At 43.5% G+C, this 17,187-nt stretch overlaps 1 long non-coding RNA gene across 1 annotated transcript in view; it reads left to right on the forward strand.

The window, feature by feature from the left end:
• Window positions 1-13,841: 13,841 nt before the first annotated feature.
• The window catches only part of LOC132377090 (uncharacterized), a 29,671-nt gene continuing 26,325 nt past the window's right edge, over window positions 13,842-17,187 (forward strand). Inside the window, exon 1 of the long non-coding RNA XR_009506524.1 lies at window positions 13,842-13,995. This is a non-coding gene — a long non-coding RNA (uncharacterized LOC132377090). The remainder of the gene's footprint in view (window positions 13,996-17,187) is intronic.

Here is a 17,187-nt window from a genome sequence, read left to right on the forward strand (position 1 = left end):
CCTAAAAATTCATATCCACCTAGAATCTATGAATGTGATCTTATTTGGAAATAGGGCCTTTGTAAGATATAATCAAATTATGATGAAGTCATAACTTGATTGGGCCCTAATCCAATGCCTGGTGTTCTTATAAGAAGAGGGAGACACTCACAGAGGAAAGATGACCATGTAGAGATGGAGGCAGAGATAGGAGATATGCTGCCATATACAAAGAATGGCAGGGATTACTGGCAACCACCAGAAGCTGGAAGAGGCAAGGAAGGGTTCTTTCCTAGAGCTTTCAGAGGGAGCATAGCCCTGCTGACACCTTTATTTTGGAATTCTAGCTTCCAGAACTGTGAGAGAGTAAATTTCTGTTGTTTAAAGCCACCTAGTTTGTAGTGTTTGCTACAGCAACCCTAGGAAACCAGTGCATGCTATTATTATCATCTCTGTTTTCAGATAAGGAAACTGAGGCCCAGAGAGGTCAAATACTTGGAAATCTCTTCAGGCCACTGCTCTGCTGGCTGGGCCCTCACTCTGAAGCTCTTGCTATTATTCTTATCAGCTCTTCACCTTTACCACAGCCTTCCCACTTCTGGTAGTGCTGAGGCTGAGCTGCTCAAATAGCTCCTTTCTCTAACACAGCAGGCTGCAGCATTTCCCCATCCTTGCCTACTTTACACCCTAAAGCAGAAATGCCTCTCAGGAGGCTTCTGGCTGTAGCCTGATCATTTCAGCAGGTCTCTTCCTGACCCCACCCCTCCAGGTGAAATCAGGCCTTTTTTTTCATTCCCTTGTAATGTCAGAAGTGTCAGTGACAATTCAGGGGAGGGTCATCAAGTTTCTTCTGGCGACTGTTTTTATGCTTCCCATTTTTGGCCCACTATATTTCCTGGAATTCCTGTCAGTAGACAGCTCAAGTCTTGTTTTCCTTTGGAGATTTCAGGATCTCACACATAGCCCACATGGCACATATCACAGTTCATGGCTGTGAGCAGAGAAGGAGCAGCTTCATGGTAACACTGGCTGTGAGGGCCCTGGTCACTTGTTCTTGATTAACTCAACCCACAGCAGTGGCTCTCTCCCCTGCCAAATAGAATGGGAGGATAAGGGTATTATTTGACCCAGCTCATCTCCCTGAACAGCACCTTGTCTGCTATGGTCTCTTCTGCTGGCATCCCAGAAGAGGTTTCCTCCCTCTGCATCCTATTGCTGGCTACAGAATCTTGCCTGTTTTCTAATATAGACCTTTTGCTTTGGATCCTGATCTTATTCTCAACTCCTCTCACTAAACTGTAGCTCCAGGAACTCAGGAACCATATCTGTTTTTTGTTTTTTTTTTTAAAGAAGGATATTTATTTTACTTTTTTTTTTTAAAGGAATTCCTTTATTTTTATTATTTATTTATTTATTTATGGCTGTGTTGGGTCTTCGTTTCTGTGCGAGGGCTTTCTCTAGTTGCGGCGAGTGGGGCCCACTCTTCATCGCGGTGCGTGGGCCTCTCACTATCGCGACCTCTCTTGTTGCGGAGCACAGACTCCAGACGCGCAGGCTCAGTAGTTTTGGCTCACGGGCCTAGTTGCTCCGCAGCATGTGGGATTTTCCCAGACCGGGGCTCGAACCCGTGTCCCCTGCGTTGGCAGGCAGATTCTCAACCACTGCGCCACCAGGGAAGCCCCCATATCTGTTTTGTTTGCTGCTGTATCCCAGGACTGAGTAAAGACTTGGCACTTATTGGCCCCTAAAGAAATGTTTATTGAATGAAAAAATGAATATTGATCATGAAGCTTTGGAATCCTGGTTTTTCTTGCTTCATGCTGAAGTCAAGGACCAGATTAAGAACTTAGAGGCCTCGGGACTTCCCTGGTGGCACAGTGGTTAAGAGTCCGCCTGCCAATGCGGGGGACACAGGTTCGCACCTCGATCCGGGAAGATCCCACGTGCCGCGGAGCACCTAAGCCCGTGCGCCACAACTACTGAGCCTGCGCTCTAGACCCTGCGAGCCACGGCTACTGAGCCCGTGTGCCACAACTACTGAAGCCCGCGCGCCTAGAGCCCGTGCTCCACAACAAGAGAAGCCACTGGAATGAGAAGCCCATGCACCACAACCAAGAGTAGCCCCTGCTCGCCACAACTAGAGAAAGCCTGCGCACAGCAACGAAGACCCAACGCAGCCAAAAATAAATAATAAATAAATAAATTTATAAAAAAAAACAGAAAAGAACTTTAGAGGCCTAAGCAATAGGAAGATTATGATGTTCCTCGTAATTTTAGCCCTCAGTATATATTTCAAAAAGAATATTAAACACAAAGTAAGTATAAGGAAATCTAGCAAAGTATAAGGAAAACCCAGCAAAATTTTGATATTTACCATGGTGGCTACCTGGATAAATATAAAATAATTTAAAACATTTGTTATTATTGTTTCTGCTTTGCCAGTTCCCTGAGCACGACGTGCTGTCAGATAATCCTGCCTGGACCAGCCCCTTCCTTACCTTGGACTTCACCTTCATTTCCTCTTAACTCCATCTGCTGAAGCTGCCAGCCAGCCCCTTTCACCCCCCAGTGGTGTCCAGACCACTGAGAGCCCAGCCTGGGCTATGCTCCGGGCTCCCTGGGGCCTTGCCAAGAAGGTCAAGTAGAACATGCACACTGCTAAAGAGTCCCTCACAATGAGAACTCCCATGCTGAATTGTGATTTATAGTCAGCATAGCATTTTGTGCCACGTGATTACACTTAAGCCATTTTTAGTTGTAGTAATCCGCTTCAGTGATCTTGGATGTGGAAAGTCCAGAAATTTTCCTGTGTTCCTCCTTCCTAGATCACTGAGAGAGAAGTCAAGATGCAGGCCCACTTTGCTTCCTGTATTAACATGGGCCTTGTTGAGACCATTCAGTGAGGTAAGGTATGATTCTGGAAGTGAGCCCAGGCCTCAAATAGGCTGTTCCAAGGCTGTGACCCATAATTAAATCCTATTACTGCTTGATTCCATAGAGTTTAAAATAGTGTTGGAAACCTCCTAGGAAAAAAGCACCACGGTAACTTCTTGGCTAAGGAAGTAGTGTGTGCTGGCCAGAGCAGAAGAGGTAGCCAAGGCTCCCAGGTTCTATTCTGGACCTGTTGATTTGAGGTGTGACATTCAGCAATCTGAGATGGTGTCCTGTATCTCTGATAGTTTCTCATCTTTACCACAGAGACTGTGCTTGCAGGGAGAGAAGCGAACACACTGATCCCCTGTCCTGTAGGAGAGTCTCATCATTAGAAGTCTTTTCTTTCATTTGAATTTCCACGCCCCCCCACCCTTTTTTTTTTAAATGAAGAAATATCTCCCACAGAGTTAATATAGGAACCCAGCAATATCATCCAAGTTTTACTTGACTTCATTTTATCAGAATTGCTTTCCTTTTAGCTGTGTGATTAGATTAGCTTTTGTAAGGGATGGGAACTTTGATAGGGTTTAGGAAAAGGAAGGGAAAGTTTGTGTGGGGCACACACCTTGGACAACCAGAGCATAACATGAGGGGACCAGGTACATGATAAACTAGATTGGGAAGAACAAACTTACATCCCTGGAGAGCCAGGCATATATTAGATGTCTTGGCATATTTTCTTATTTAATATCATAATACAAATCAATAAGTTATCATCTCCATTTTTGCACATGGGGAAGCTGAAAAAGAAGTTATGTAACTTGCCCAAGGTCAGACAGCTAATAAAAGGCTGAGCTATGATTTATTTCTCCTCAGGTCTGTCCAATTCCAAAGCCCATGCTGTCTTCATAGAGCTCTTCTGTCTCTGACAAGATGTAAGAAAGGAGGGTGGGGAAAGAAGAGAAGATGGGGAGATACCATCTTTTTTTATCTCACAGCTTTGCTTGTTTAGACGTGTTTAGCCAGAGGATCCTGTTTATAGACTAGTACTAGGTTCTATATATAGATACGGTGCAACAACATATGTAGGAAAGATAACCAATTGACTGTAGGGGAGGATTAAAAAAAGTCTTTGTTCTTTACCTCTAGGTCTTCACTGTAGTGTAACTCACACTGTCAAAACATCACTGGTAACTCTGGTGTACTGTTAAAGGCCCTGTCCTATCATCCAAATAAAACCTGTTCATGTGTTCCAAGGAATAAGCCATGATGGCGGCAGAGGTGAGGGTGTGGTGTGGCCTTACTGCATGAACTGGGAGCTGGTGGCACCTGTTATGTGACTATTACAGTGAATTATTACTGAGTAAACAAGAGATGTCTCCCTTTTGCTTTTTCAAGGGAGACCAGATGGCGGTGAGTGTTGGCCCAGATCCAGGGGAGCCTGGCCTCTGGCTGGCAGAGGAGACAGCTTAAGGGTGTCAGGTGATGGAATAAGAAGAGACAGGGCTGGTCTGTTAAGTGGTATAATTTCAGGGGGCACCAAGAGTACGTCTTGCCCCTCAAAGACTTGCCTCAGCTACTTGCTGTTGCTTGGAATTCCACAAGTGAAATTTCTTTCCCTTAAGTCTATTGAGACCCTATTAAAAATGAAGAAACTCCAGGAAAGGGTTTGATTATGAAGCATCTTGGTCATGTAAGTAGAAGTATGAATGAGTTTATGAGACTGATTTCTGAGAACTAGACTAAGGCAGGGACAGAGAGGAGAAAGCATTGTGCCCCCAGTCATAGTGACGGGAAGGAGACACCACTGAGGTTGAGATAATGACCCTGAAAAGAGAAGTTGGGTTCCTAAAGAAACACCTTGTTTTCTTCACAGTTTTGCCTCAGGAAAGATAAGGAGCTGAGAGTGGGGGGGAAATGGAGGCTCTTGAACTCCAGCGGGGGTGCTGGGTAGAGAGATTTCCCCACCAGTGTGCTGGATATGCAGTCATGGTGTTGTCTGGAGAACAGCTGACAGGCAGAATGTAATACGGAGTGTAGGACCTTTGAGTCTGTGGTTTACTCTGATGTCCTCAGACAAGACCATCACAGATCTTAGGAAGCAGGAGGCAGCTTCCCATAAATGATGTAAAATGGTGGCGCAAAAGAGGCCACCGATGACGACATGGGCGGGGTACTTCCTCAGTGGCCGCTGGTCACAGACAACTTTTGGTCTTGATTTCCCAATGAGCTGTGCTGAGATAGGGCTTTACCAGAAAGTAAAATAAGCCTTGTCCAAAGCAGTGACAAAGCACTTGGGGTATCCATACAAAGGTGCAGTTCCCTCTTGTTCACTAACTTTGTGGAGCCAAAATAACTAAGCCAGAGGTGCCAGCATAGCACCTGTGATTCAATTTTCAGCTTTTTTGGATGGAATTCGCTACTGGTTGACTGTTCATCTTTCATTTACCAGTGCTCTCAAACTGCCTTTGTGGTATGAATTCTCACATCTTTCCTCCCTCAGGGAGTCTTTGACAGAGACAGCTCAAATCTCAGTGCCTTTCCCAGCTCCTCACAGTTGGGTTCATGGATGCCCTTTACCCTCAGGCTTCAGCTTCTACTTTGTCCACATTTCTACCCTAAGTCTGGAGCATTTTCTTTGGGTCAGACTTTTGGCTTCATTCAGGCCTCTAAGGTTCTCACTTCTTTCAGCACATTTCCCTAGAGAACTACCTGAAGAATGGTCTCTACCCCTCACCTCCTAAAGTTTGACATAATATGGACCTCCTTCCTTACTGGAATCAGCACAATTCTTTGGAAATTTCTGGATATACCACACCCTACCTCTCTTCCCAACCACCTTAGCCTCATACACAAGATCTAGTGATGCAGCTGGATCTGCTGATCACCAGGATTTTGGAGCCAGTGCCCCCAGCAGGGAGGAACTCCTGGGCATGTGCCCTGAGTGACAGTTCTGCCCACCAGTCTCTGCCTCTCCTCCATCTCACCTTTTCTTTGGCTTTTCCCTGAGAGGACCCCCTAGCCCTGTCCAGGACTGTAACCCCGCTGTCAGCCCCTTATCAGGGGCTGTGGCCTTTGCTTTCCAATCTCTTCTGCGCCAGGTCCCTTCTCCAATACTAGAGACTTTTCCTACAGCTACGCTTTGGTAAGTAGAGTTCTGCCCATGTACTGATATCCCAGTGTTGACCACCTTGAACTCTGTCTACTGCTCTTTGGGCTAATTAGATGTCTTGCTGGTCTGTACAGCTATGCTTCTGGAACAAGGCTCTTAGGCTTAGTTGAGCCCCTGTCCTGAATTTCATGTTAGCTCTCCAACTGCCTCTGCCTCAAAAAGAGCTTTTAATATGCATTTATAAAGCTCCAAAAGGGAGATAGAGAATATAACATTTCCTAGACTTATTTAACTAGAGAACCTTTTTTTTTTCTGGCTGAAGAAAATTGTTAAAATCTGACAGAGTATGGTGTTTGGTGGAGCACAGTTTTGGGAAATACAAGGCTTTATCCTAAAGGAATGGACATCAAATGGAGGAATTCCAGGTAAAGGTAATGTGACAGTCAGTGAAAAAAATTCTTTGGGGATAGGAAATCTCTCCTGGGGCTCCTCATTCAACAAGTGCCCACTGAGCACCTGCTATTTATGTCTCTCTGCTAGAATCACACCATGTGTTTGAGTACTTACTGTGTGTCTGCATAAGGCCGGCTCTGATCTGGAGTGGAGCCCAAGGTGGAGAAGGAGGTAGGGATGCTACATTCTTTCTCTCATGTTTAGGTCCTCTTCCCCTTTCCTCCAGCGGAAACAGGAAATGGTGAATGGGGTGATGCCATCATGGCCACAGATACATCAGCTTCTGGATCCAAGGAAGGAGGGCTTCTGTGAGGCTTCTTTCCCTAGGTTTGACCTCTTCCAGGATTTCTCTAGCACTTTTGGGTACCCCATCTCTCCCACTCTGGGACTGTTCATCTCTGCATTAGTCTCAGTTCTCACTGCTGGTTCAGGATTTTGACTTTACATATGGGCATCAGTGCCAAGTGGTATGGAGGTCATTTTTATGGAATGGGTGTGACATTATAAATTTTCTACTTTGCCTATGAAATCCCTCTTCTTTTATAGCTCATGGGCGGTCCAGACTATAATAATTTTTTTCAATCCTTCAGTGAAGATAAACGCATGTCTGGGAAGGGCAGTCTTGCAGCCATTTAAATCTGTCAGGGTGGGTGACTAAGTGTCAAGGGCATAGCTGGTAACCAAAGTGGAAGCCAGTCACTTCCTCTGAATGTCATTCTCAACCAGGACAGGAAAAGATCACTTGAAGCAGATAGAAGTCACTAAGACTCTTGACTAAGACCTTTTGAGACCCTGATATATGGATCTTTACTGTCACGAGTGAGATCTTTGGTTGGCTGATCTTAACTCAGCTGGCTTGAGCTAATCCTAGAACAAACTAGATGGAAAGGCTCAGCGTTGAACTTTCCCTTAGGTATGGTGTTCTCTGAACATCAACAGATAACATCCTCCACCCACAAAGCCCCACCTTAGGGGCCCTGGCCTGTGACACTTGTCCATTTCTGCCACTTCCTCTGAAAGACCATGGTTTTAACTGTGAAGATCAGTGAGTGAGTTCACTTGCAGGAAGGTGGAAAGAGGGCTTGAAATGGGCATTTAGAGATCTTAAATAGAGCCAGTCAGTTACTTGGTCATTCTATAGGTGTTTATAATTATTAGTTTGTCTATAACTGCAGAAGGCTTACTTTCCCCAACTAGTCTTTCCTAACAGGCTCCCTACATGAAGACATTTCCTAAGATTCTTTCCTTAGACCTGTTCTCTCCTCCCTCTATAAACTGTCCCTGGGTGATATCATCTGTGCTTATCAAAAACTCTCAGATCTCTATCTCCAACCTAAATCTCTCTTCTTAGTTCCTGACTCATGATGACCATACACTATTGATATTATAACCTGGATGGCTCTTAGGCATTTTAAACTCTACATGTCTTAAGCCAGATTACATTCTTCATCAACCCATCCTCTTCTCCCTATTCCCGCATTCCTTCCTATTTTTATTCCTCTTACTTTGTTCCTTGATTTAGGAGCATCACCATCTAGGTTGATGAGTAAACTTGCTTCTGCATCACTGTCTTGCACTGTTCCACCACCAAGAATTTAATAGGCTCTGAGTGTAATATAAGATGTTTAGGATGTGTGTAGGTGGTTTGTTTCTTTTCTTTTCTTTTTCTTTTTCTTTTCCTTTTCTTTCATGTAATTCTTGTCTGCATGGCATGTATAGTTGAATTCCACAGAGAAATTAACAGGTAGAAAGAATAAAGGTTAATCTGAGGTTTAGATTTTAAGTAAACTGGAAATTCTGGAAAGGAAACATCTGAGGGCTAAAACCTTGGGAGAAAGCTTCGTGGAAGAGGTGAGAGTCGACTGAGGACACCTTAGGTGGGGTAGGGACCGCAAGACCCCTTTGGGAGCATGTGCAATGGTGAAGGGACAATCCTCAGCTTGTTTCTTGTGCAGGCAGAGTGATCAGCACCTCCCCCACCAGCTACTTCTGTTCATCACTGTTGTACCTCATGCAGTTTGATTCTGTTTAAAAGGTTCTGAGAATTGAGTATCGTAGTGTATGTAACCCATTAGTTAGCTGGAACCATCTTTTCCCTTAAACTTTTGGCTCAAGGTGTCATTCTGCAACTTGTGGAAACTCTGGTTCCTTCACCCGGAATTCACCAGTTTCTTGGGAGCTCATGTATTTATGGTCACTCTGATTTTGATCTCTTGCTTCCATTAAATTAGTTCAGATTATAGACAGTCTTATTGTCTCAAGCATGCTGTTCCTGTTTCCATCCACATTGAACCAGATGGTAGAACTCAAATATCTCCCAGCTCAAAGCCTTTTTGTGTGTAGCGGACTTTATTAAAGTTTGGCTTAATGGAGAGTATTTTACATTGCAGCAAAGTAAGCAACTTGAATTCTCATACTGGCTATCCCTTTCCCTTAAAGTAATTTGTCCACCTTTCCATTAGGGATTCATTAATATCACCCATACATGTGGCCTTGGTGTCTCTTACAATCTTATCTTTCTTTCCTTTGCAAACCTTCCTTACTCTATTGCCACTAAGCGCTCCAAATACTTCTTACTCTATTATGCGAAGCAATTGAACTCTAACTCTCCCTCCCAGGTTCACCTCTGTATATCCAAGGTCCACTGAAGGGCTCTGCTGAATAAAAAGCTCATCTACTTCTTAGCCACACAAAGGACTTGTAGAACCTCTTATGTGTTCTTCTATATAATCGTCTCTCTTTTGGAAGTATTTCTTGTTTTAAATAGCATTTACTTCTTCTTACCCCAGAAATGGTTTTGCTTTGAAGGATCTGTGGAGGGAAGGTAAGAGGCAATGTGAACATAAGCAGCAACCTACATAAAACCTATTGTGGGCAATGAAAAAACTCGTCTAACTGGGAAGAAGAATTCTTGTTGGGGAGTAGAGCTCAGAATAAATTCGAAAGTCCAGAAACAGACTTAGGTTTCAGTGGCAAAGGATAGTGTTTAGGACAAATGTCTAACCATTTAAAAGAAAATCTCTGTCACCTTCTAGTAAAATAAATTCTAGATAAATATTTTTATTTTTAAAATTATTATTATTTTCATTTTATTTTACTTTTTAAAATTATTTTTTATTGGAGTATAGTTGATTTACAATGTTGTGTTAAAGATTTTTACATAAAAACTAAAGTGATAAGTGTACTAGAAAATAGTTTTTTTAGTGTGGTACCAAAGGCAGAAACCATAAAGGAAAAAGTGTGGTGGATTAGCTTTAAAAAAATCACAACAAGTACCATAAACAAAATAAAAAGTAGGTGTCAACTGGTTAAAAAGAGTTTTCAACATATCTCTAATGTGTACAAAGCTCTTACAAATCAATAGGAAAAAAACACAAAAAGAAAATGGGAAAAGTCATAGAAAAATAAATATAAATGACCAATAAAGCATATAGAAAAAAGCTGTTATTTATAATCCAGAAAACACAAACAGAAATGAGATATCATTTTTCAACTGTTATACTGACAAATATTAAAAAGAAGAGGGGCTTCCCTGGTGGTGCAGTGGTTGGGAGTCTGCCTGCTAGTGCGGGGGACACGGGTTTGAGCCCTGGTCTGGGAGGATCCCACATGCCGCGGAGTGGCTGGGCCCATGGGCCACAGCTGCTGGGCCTGCGCGTCTGGAGCCTGTGCTCTGCAACGGGAGACAGGCTCCGCAGCGGGAGAGGCCACGATAGTGAGAGGCCCGTGCACCGCGATGGAGAGTGGCCCCCGCTTGCCGCAGCTAGAGAAAGCCCTCGCACAGAAACGAAGACCCAACATAGCAATCAATCAATAAAAATTAAAAAAAAAAGAAAAAAAAAAAAGAAGAAAATATTTATTACTGTCGAGGGCCGGAGGAAACAGGATCTCATACTCTGTTGCTGGGAATAAATATTAATACATTCTCTCTGAAGTTCAATTTGGCTATACGTATCAGATTTAAAGTATACATGCTCTTAAACCAGCAATTCAACTTCTAGGTATTTATCCCAAGGGCAAGTGTACAGAGATGTATGTGTGACGATATTTATTACAGAGTTTATAAAGCAATCAAAATAGCCATTGAGAGGGGATTGGTCAAATAAATAGTGGTATGTCCATACAGCGATACACGAAGTAAATATATAATTATTGTCACAGAAAGATGGCTACAATATATACATGAAAAAATATATAGCATATGAACTTATTTCAGTTGAGATAAATATAGCCATAGCTATGTGTATATATTTTAAAAATCATGCAACACATTGTTAACAGAAATTATCTTTTCTAATTCAGAAAAAGAAAAGCCACTTTAAAAAAATAGGGGACTTCCCTGGTGGTGCAGTGGTTAAGAATCCGCCTGCCAATGTAGAGCACAAGGGTTCGAGCCCTGGTTTGGGAAGATCCCACATGCCGCAGAGCGACTAAGCCCATGCGCCGCAACTACTAAGCCTGTGCTCTAGAGCCTGCGAGCCACAACTACTGAGCCTACGTGCCACAACTACTGAAGCCCGTGCACCTAGAGCCCATGCTCCGCCAACAAGAGAAGCCATCTCAGTGAGAAGCCCGTGTACCACAATGAAGAATAGTCCCCGCTCACCACAACTAGAGAAAGCCCGTGCGCAGCAACGAAGACCTAACGCAGCCAAAAAAAAAAATAAATAAATTTATTTAAAAAAAAATAGGAAATAGATTCTGACTTGAGGGTGGTAGGTGGGCTGAAACCAGACAATTTTTTTTTTAAACCTTGATGGGCTAGGTAATGAATAGTGGTGATAAAAGTAGGCAGGTTTTATGGTGTGAATGCGTGAAATGAATGAAGTGAAAAATGAGGTTAGGGAAACCAGTTAGGAATCTATAGTGGCAGTCCAGGCCTGAAATATGAAAATAAGGTGTCAGCTGGAGTAGGCAATGGGATTATAAGGAAAAGAACCAATCTGAAGGACATTTCATAGAAGAACCCACCGATCTGGTAGTCTGTCAGGCAGGAAGAGGATAAAGAAGAAAGAATAACAAGTCACTGATAATGCCAAAGTGTTTGTCTGCCCTGTGAAGTTGGAAAATTACTCGTCATGACAGGTATGGGGTAACTGGAAAGGAGAACCACTCTTCTAGAAGGGGAGACAAATTTGTTTCTTGGAGTTGAATTTGAAGGGCTAGAGATATATCTGAAAAGAAGTGTTCTTTAGGGTGGGGATTCCCATTTGGAGAAAAAGTTACCTGTAAAAATAGAGGTAATAGGTAGGAGTGGGAACTCTCTAGATTTGACACCCTTGAGATTCTTGAAGGAGGGGTGGGTCATATCTTGGTTCTCCCTTTCCTGTTGGCAGTCTTGGCAGACTCTGGAGAGGAGTGTGGCATTGGTCTCAGTTGGAACCTGAGAGTAGAGCTTGAGGAGAGGTAGGATTGGGCAGTAATCATAATAAAACAACAGCCACAGCATTATTTTAAAATCAATCTGCCATTTACAAAGGCCATTATATACAGCAGCTTATTTAACACAATCCTGTATACGATGCTTTATTACTTTACTCCTTACTAGAACTGAAGTTCAGTTAGAGAATTAGGACTCAAACTAAGGTATTCAGGGCTCAAATTCCATTTCTCATTTTTCTACTCTCCATCTCTTAGAGTTGAATTTTCCAAGGAGGGAAAGACTAGAGCAAAAGCTGTAGCCTGGAGCTAGCAGTACCCACAGTTAAGAGGTGGAAAAAAGAAGAGAGCCAGGGAAGACAGCAAGTCACTCACAGTCACTGCCCTGTCCCCTGTCCCTTGTAGGCCCTGACATTCCTCTAACCAGAGAATGTTGGATGTTCCATTGAATTCAAAAAGAAAAAAAAAGTCCTAATCTATTCATAAATAGCTTGAGGTGTTTTTAAGTAAGGTTGTCTAGTTTGGTTACAGCAGAGTTAGGGTGGTAACTTAGTGTTTTATTGAATTCTGGCTTCATTCTTTTGAGAGCAGTACAATAAAAGCATATTGACTTCGACCCATGAAAGAAGGGCTTGTCTGAATTAATTACATGAAAAAAATATTTTTTTGTGTGAAGTCACTAGGTTTGTTTACTTTTGGAATCACATGGTTAACTCACTTGTGTATGCATTAGCTTGTAGAGATCCTAAGAAGACCTGCTTTAATGGGTAGAAAACCAGAAAGCCAGAATCAGTAGTTGTGGCACGTAGGCTCACTGCAGTTTTCCAACTGACAGTCATATTTATGGGCTTCAATTATTTACCTAACCCATCCTGATAGCATAGACACAAAAAGCAGTTATTTCCTGCCAGAAGTTTGAATCAACAGGGTCCACTTTAAAGAGGTTCTTAGGCAATTGCCAGACTGGTGTCTGCTAAGAATCTTGCAAGGTATCCTTGCAGCCGAGTGGTTGGAAACTGTGGATGAATGAATGAGTGAGTGAACGAGTGAAGGACTGAGGGAATCTTTCTCCCCAGGCACGTTGAACTGTGTGAAGCATTCTTTCCACAACCTCACACTATAGCTTGGCTGGGTGGTTTGGGGACAAGTCTTAGATTCTGTATTGGCGGGGGGAGGAAGTGGGGGCACCATGGGAAGTTCCTGCTCTGTGAGCTGGTGACTCCGTAGAGAGGGGACATTTCCAAAACCAGTATGCTGGTGTCACTTGAGTCCCAGTCTCATGATCTTTCCTCCTAAAAAGATCAGGCTGATGAGAAAGTCTCTGGAGCAAGTAAGGAGGCCCATGGAGGTAGGAGATTTCCTGTTGGCAACCTGGGTCTTACTCAAAGAAAGCAACTACTTTATAAGTCCCCTGTAGAGGCTCTCCACTACCTTTCCTCCTCACTGCTTGGATTCTAAATTGGGAGCCTCTCGGGCTCATCCCTGGCTTTTGCTTACCCAGCCTGGCCCTGCGCTTTGGCTGTGTGCCATTGGTGATTTTATTTTAGGCCTGCTGGAAATTACACCCTCTACAAGGGTAAAGCAAATTGGGAGGTTCTGGTTCTGGCTCTAGAGGGACTGGGGCCTGTCACCTGGCCCTGCCCTGTGTTTCCTGGCATGCTTTCCTGGTCACCTTTTTACCCTTACACAGTCCTCCAAGCCCGTATTTCTGCCTGGGTGAGGATTAAAGACTGGCTTCTTCAGCGGGACTGTGGGGGCAGGAATCAGTGCTTTGGAAGAAGCTTCTGACACCAATCTCCATGTTCTGCTTTAGGAAAATTATTGATTTCATACAGATGATCTAACAGTTATATTGAGGCTGGTTGGGGGACGAGGACATGGAGATTCTTCATATCCACAAAAGGATTTACCACTGGGTTTCTTTAAGCACTGAACCTGCTTTTCAAAATCAAATTTGATTTTCATGCTTTAAATAATGTGCAGTTATTTGTATCAGAAAAAAGCGTTTGAGATTTTCTAGGCAGACTTCCTTGTTTCAGAAATGAACACACTTCGGGAGGTCCAGGAATGGCAAAGCCGTGCCTGTGCCAGGGAGCTGAACACTCAGATCGTGTGAAGGGGCTGAGGCAGAAGGGGCAGACGGTGTGAGAGGGCGTCTCATTCCCTCCTGGAGGAGCGTCTCTTGGGCTGTTTTTCAGGTGAGGCAGGGAAGATGCACTCCTTCCCCCGGAATGCCCTGCTCACATCCCTCAGATTGGGTGATTCCTGCTTCATTGACTTCTACCTTAGTCTTTTCAGACTGAACACCAAATGACATGGTAATGCCTTAGTATTTGATATTTTTAAGGCACATTTAAATAAGTGAAAACCTAAATTACAGGATGTGAATGACTGAATGCAACTTTGTGAAATTCAATGTGTAAAAAAAAGCCTAATACTAAGTTAGCAAAATGTCAGTGGAGGATCTTCAGGGGGCCTGATTTAATTGGTTGAGTAGATCTATTATTAGAATTATCCAATCTATAATAATAATCATTCATTTATCAATTATTTATTAACTGCAGAGAGTTTTATGATAATTTGATATAAACTGATAGGTATAAGACTAATGCTGTGGAGCTCAGAGAGGAGAGATGATTTTTACCTTTGGATCTAGAGAATCCGGGTTTTGTGAAAACAAGTTTCTTTGTCTTAACACTTTAAACGATCTTGCTTATACCCTAGTCAGAGGTAGTGTTGATACAAAGGAAAATCTATTCTCCTCATTTATATTATTAAAGTTCTGAATTAATCGCAACACAGTGTATTTATTTTCACCGTGTTTCTTTGCTAATCTCTAGAGCAGTTTTCCGAAGAGCAGACCTTTGGTAAATAAGAGCAGTCCACTCTCTTTTATTAGATAGTGTCTCTGCAGCTAGCAGATGGAGGCAAGGGTGTGGACCCCATCAGGGAGGCCACTCTTTCAAGAAGCTTGTCTGTGAAGAGAGGAGAGTTGGTGAAGGGGGGACACAGGATCTAGGGAGGGTTATTTGTTTTTTGAGACCCAAGCATGACCTTGTGCTGTGGGGAAAGAGCTAGGAGAGAGGGAGAAGTTGAAGACAGAAAAGAGAAATAAAAATTGTTGAGCAAGGCTCCAGGGGAGAAGGGTCTACTGTATCCTAAGAATCGGTAGAGAGATTAAACTTGAACTGAACAAAGGACAAAGCCATCGCTGATTTTAACTGCATCACCACCACAACACCGTTTATTGCTTTCCTACCTTTTGCTAGTACTCTCTTGAGCACTTTTAACTCTCATTTGATAGGAGTGAGGGATGTGATGGGGCAGAGGGATTTGGTAAGATTTTGAGGAGACAGTTTCTTTCTGTTGGGCTTTGTTTTCTCTGGGCAGAAGAAATTGAAGTCATCTGCCGGGAGCAGGTGGGATATGGGGACAGTAGCATGGTTTTTAAAATCTGTTGTGCCAATGGCTGTAATCTGGAGACAGGGAGGAGGATAGCTGAGCCGTGCTAAAGACCCAGCTAATATTGGAGACAGTGACTTTCTAGAGGAAGTAGCCCTCATGATGAATGATTGCTTTAGCAGTGCTCAGCAACTTGGGGGTTAAAGCAGAGGACATTCGTATTCAAACAGGAGCTGTGTTTTGTGGGGCAAATGGAAGACTTGGAGTAAGGGGCGTCTCGGATATTGGTAGTAGAGTGGTTGTCTACTTGACTAGAGAAAGAAGTGAATCTAGGAGAGGACTGATAGGCAGCAAAACGATGAGGGGGGTGGGTATCGAGAGGCTGGAAATCTCAATGAAGTTGAAGAAAAACTGTAGAAGACAAGACAAGGAGAGGTAGAAATATAGGAGGATATAGGAGAACATGAGCAGGCAAAAGGTGTGACTTGGAGTGGAAAGGCAGACTCTGATCAAGGGGCCAAGTCCTTGATAACCAGGAGGTCAATAGCTTACAGAGATGAGGAGGAGCGTTGTTGTTTGGTATAGGCCTCAGCAAAGGAAGGATTTTTTTTTAAGGTTATAGGAATAATGACGTTAAAGCAGCATTGAGACAGACCATCTGTTTCTTCTTTTGGTACCACTGGATACTGAAGGATGATTTTATGGCAGAACCTTCATTGTTCAGAAACCAAGTTCCTTAAGGACTGTCAGGTTTCAGCTAGGGGAAAGGAGGCCAGAACCATCTTTTAGGCCTGCCTTCTGCACAGCTGGCCTAAATACTATGGAGTTTCAGTAGTGGGGCGGCAGGTAGTTCTGGCCAAGTGGGATGGCCTCCACAAAGTATTGGGCCTGTAGGCACAGTTTGCAGCAACAGGGACTAAGTACTCTTGCAGGCAAAATCCCATTTGGCCACTAAGGTTTTTTGAACTGTTCAGGATCAGATTGGGGCCAGTGCTAATCATCTGTGAGAGGCTGAAGGGAAACTTTAAAGGTTTCTTGCTTGAAACTTTAGGAGTCATTTGACTCTTGAGCCTTTCTGTTCCTGTGGGGTCTGGAATGTATTTTTCCTTCCACAGTGACAGCAAATAATGCCCTAAAGCCCACATTTGAAAGGGTCTGGAAATACTCAGATTATTGTTTATAAAGATGTTTTTGGATTTTCAGTGGCTCAGGATTTCTTTGACATTGTTAGTACATGACTTCACAAACATTTAAGAAAGAAGCCTCCAAATAGATGAAAACGAGCAAGCAAGTAAAATCCTCACAATTCTTTTGCTCCTTCTTAACTTGATTAATTTACACCACCACCTTGGCTGTAAAACCAGACGTGAACAGCTCAGAAAATGATTGCCTAACCAGCCATTTCACCACAGGAACCTACTAAGCACAGCTATGTGGCCCCTAGCAGAAGAGGCTGTGTGGCTCAGAGCTTGGAATGCATTGCTCCCATGGCAGTACTTTCTAAATTGTTTGTAATTGGTTTTGTCACTTAAAAATGAGAAACTTCTGTATGGCAAAGTCATCATAAACAAAGTTAGAAGACAACCAACAGGCTGGGAGAAAATTTTTGCAATGTATGGAATAAACAATGGATTAAGGGACTTTCCTGGTGGTACAATGGTTAAGAATCCGCCAATGCAGGGGATGCGGGTTCGAGCCCTGGTCCGGGAGGATCCCGCATGCTGTGGAGCAACTAAGCCCGTGCGCCACAACTACTGAAGCCCGCATGCCACAACTACTGAAGCCCGTGCAATCTAGGGCCCACGTGCCACAACTACTGAAGCCCGCACGCCACGACTACTGAGCCTGTGTGCTGCAACTACTGAAGCCCACGCACCTAGAGCCCGTGCTCCGCAACAAGAGAAGCCACTGCAATGAGAAGCCTGCACACCACAATGAAGAGTAGCCCCCACTCGCCATAACTAGAGAAAGCCCACGCGCAGCAACAA

Source organism: Balaenoptera ricei, chromosome 13, assembly GCF_028023285.1.
Source record: "Balaenoptera ricei isolate mBalRic1 chromosome 13, mBalRic1.hap2, whole genome shotgun sequence".
Taxonomy (NCBI): domain Eukaryota; kingdom Metazoa; phylum Chordata; class Mammalia; order Artiodactyla; family Balaenopteridae; genus Balaenoptera; species Balaenoptera ricei.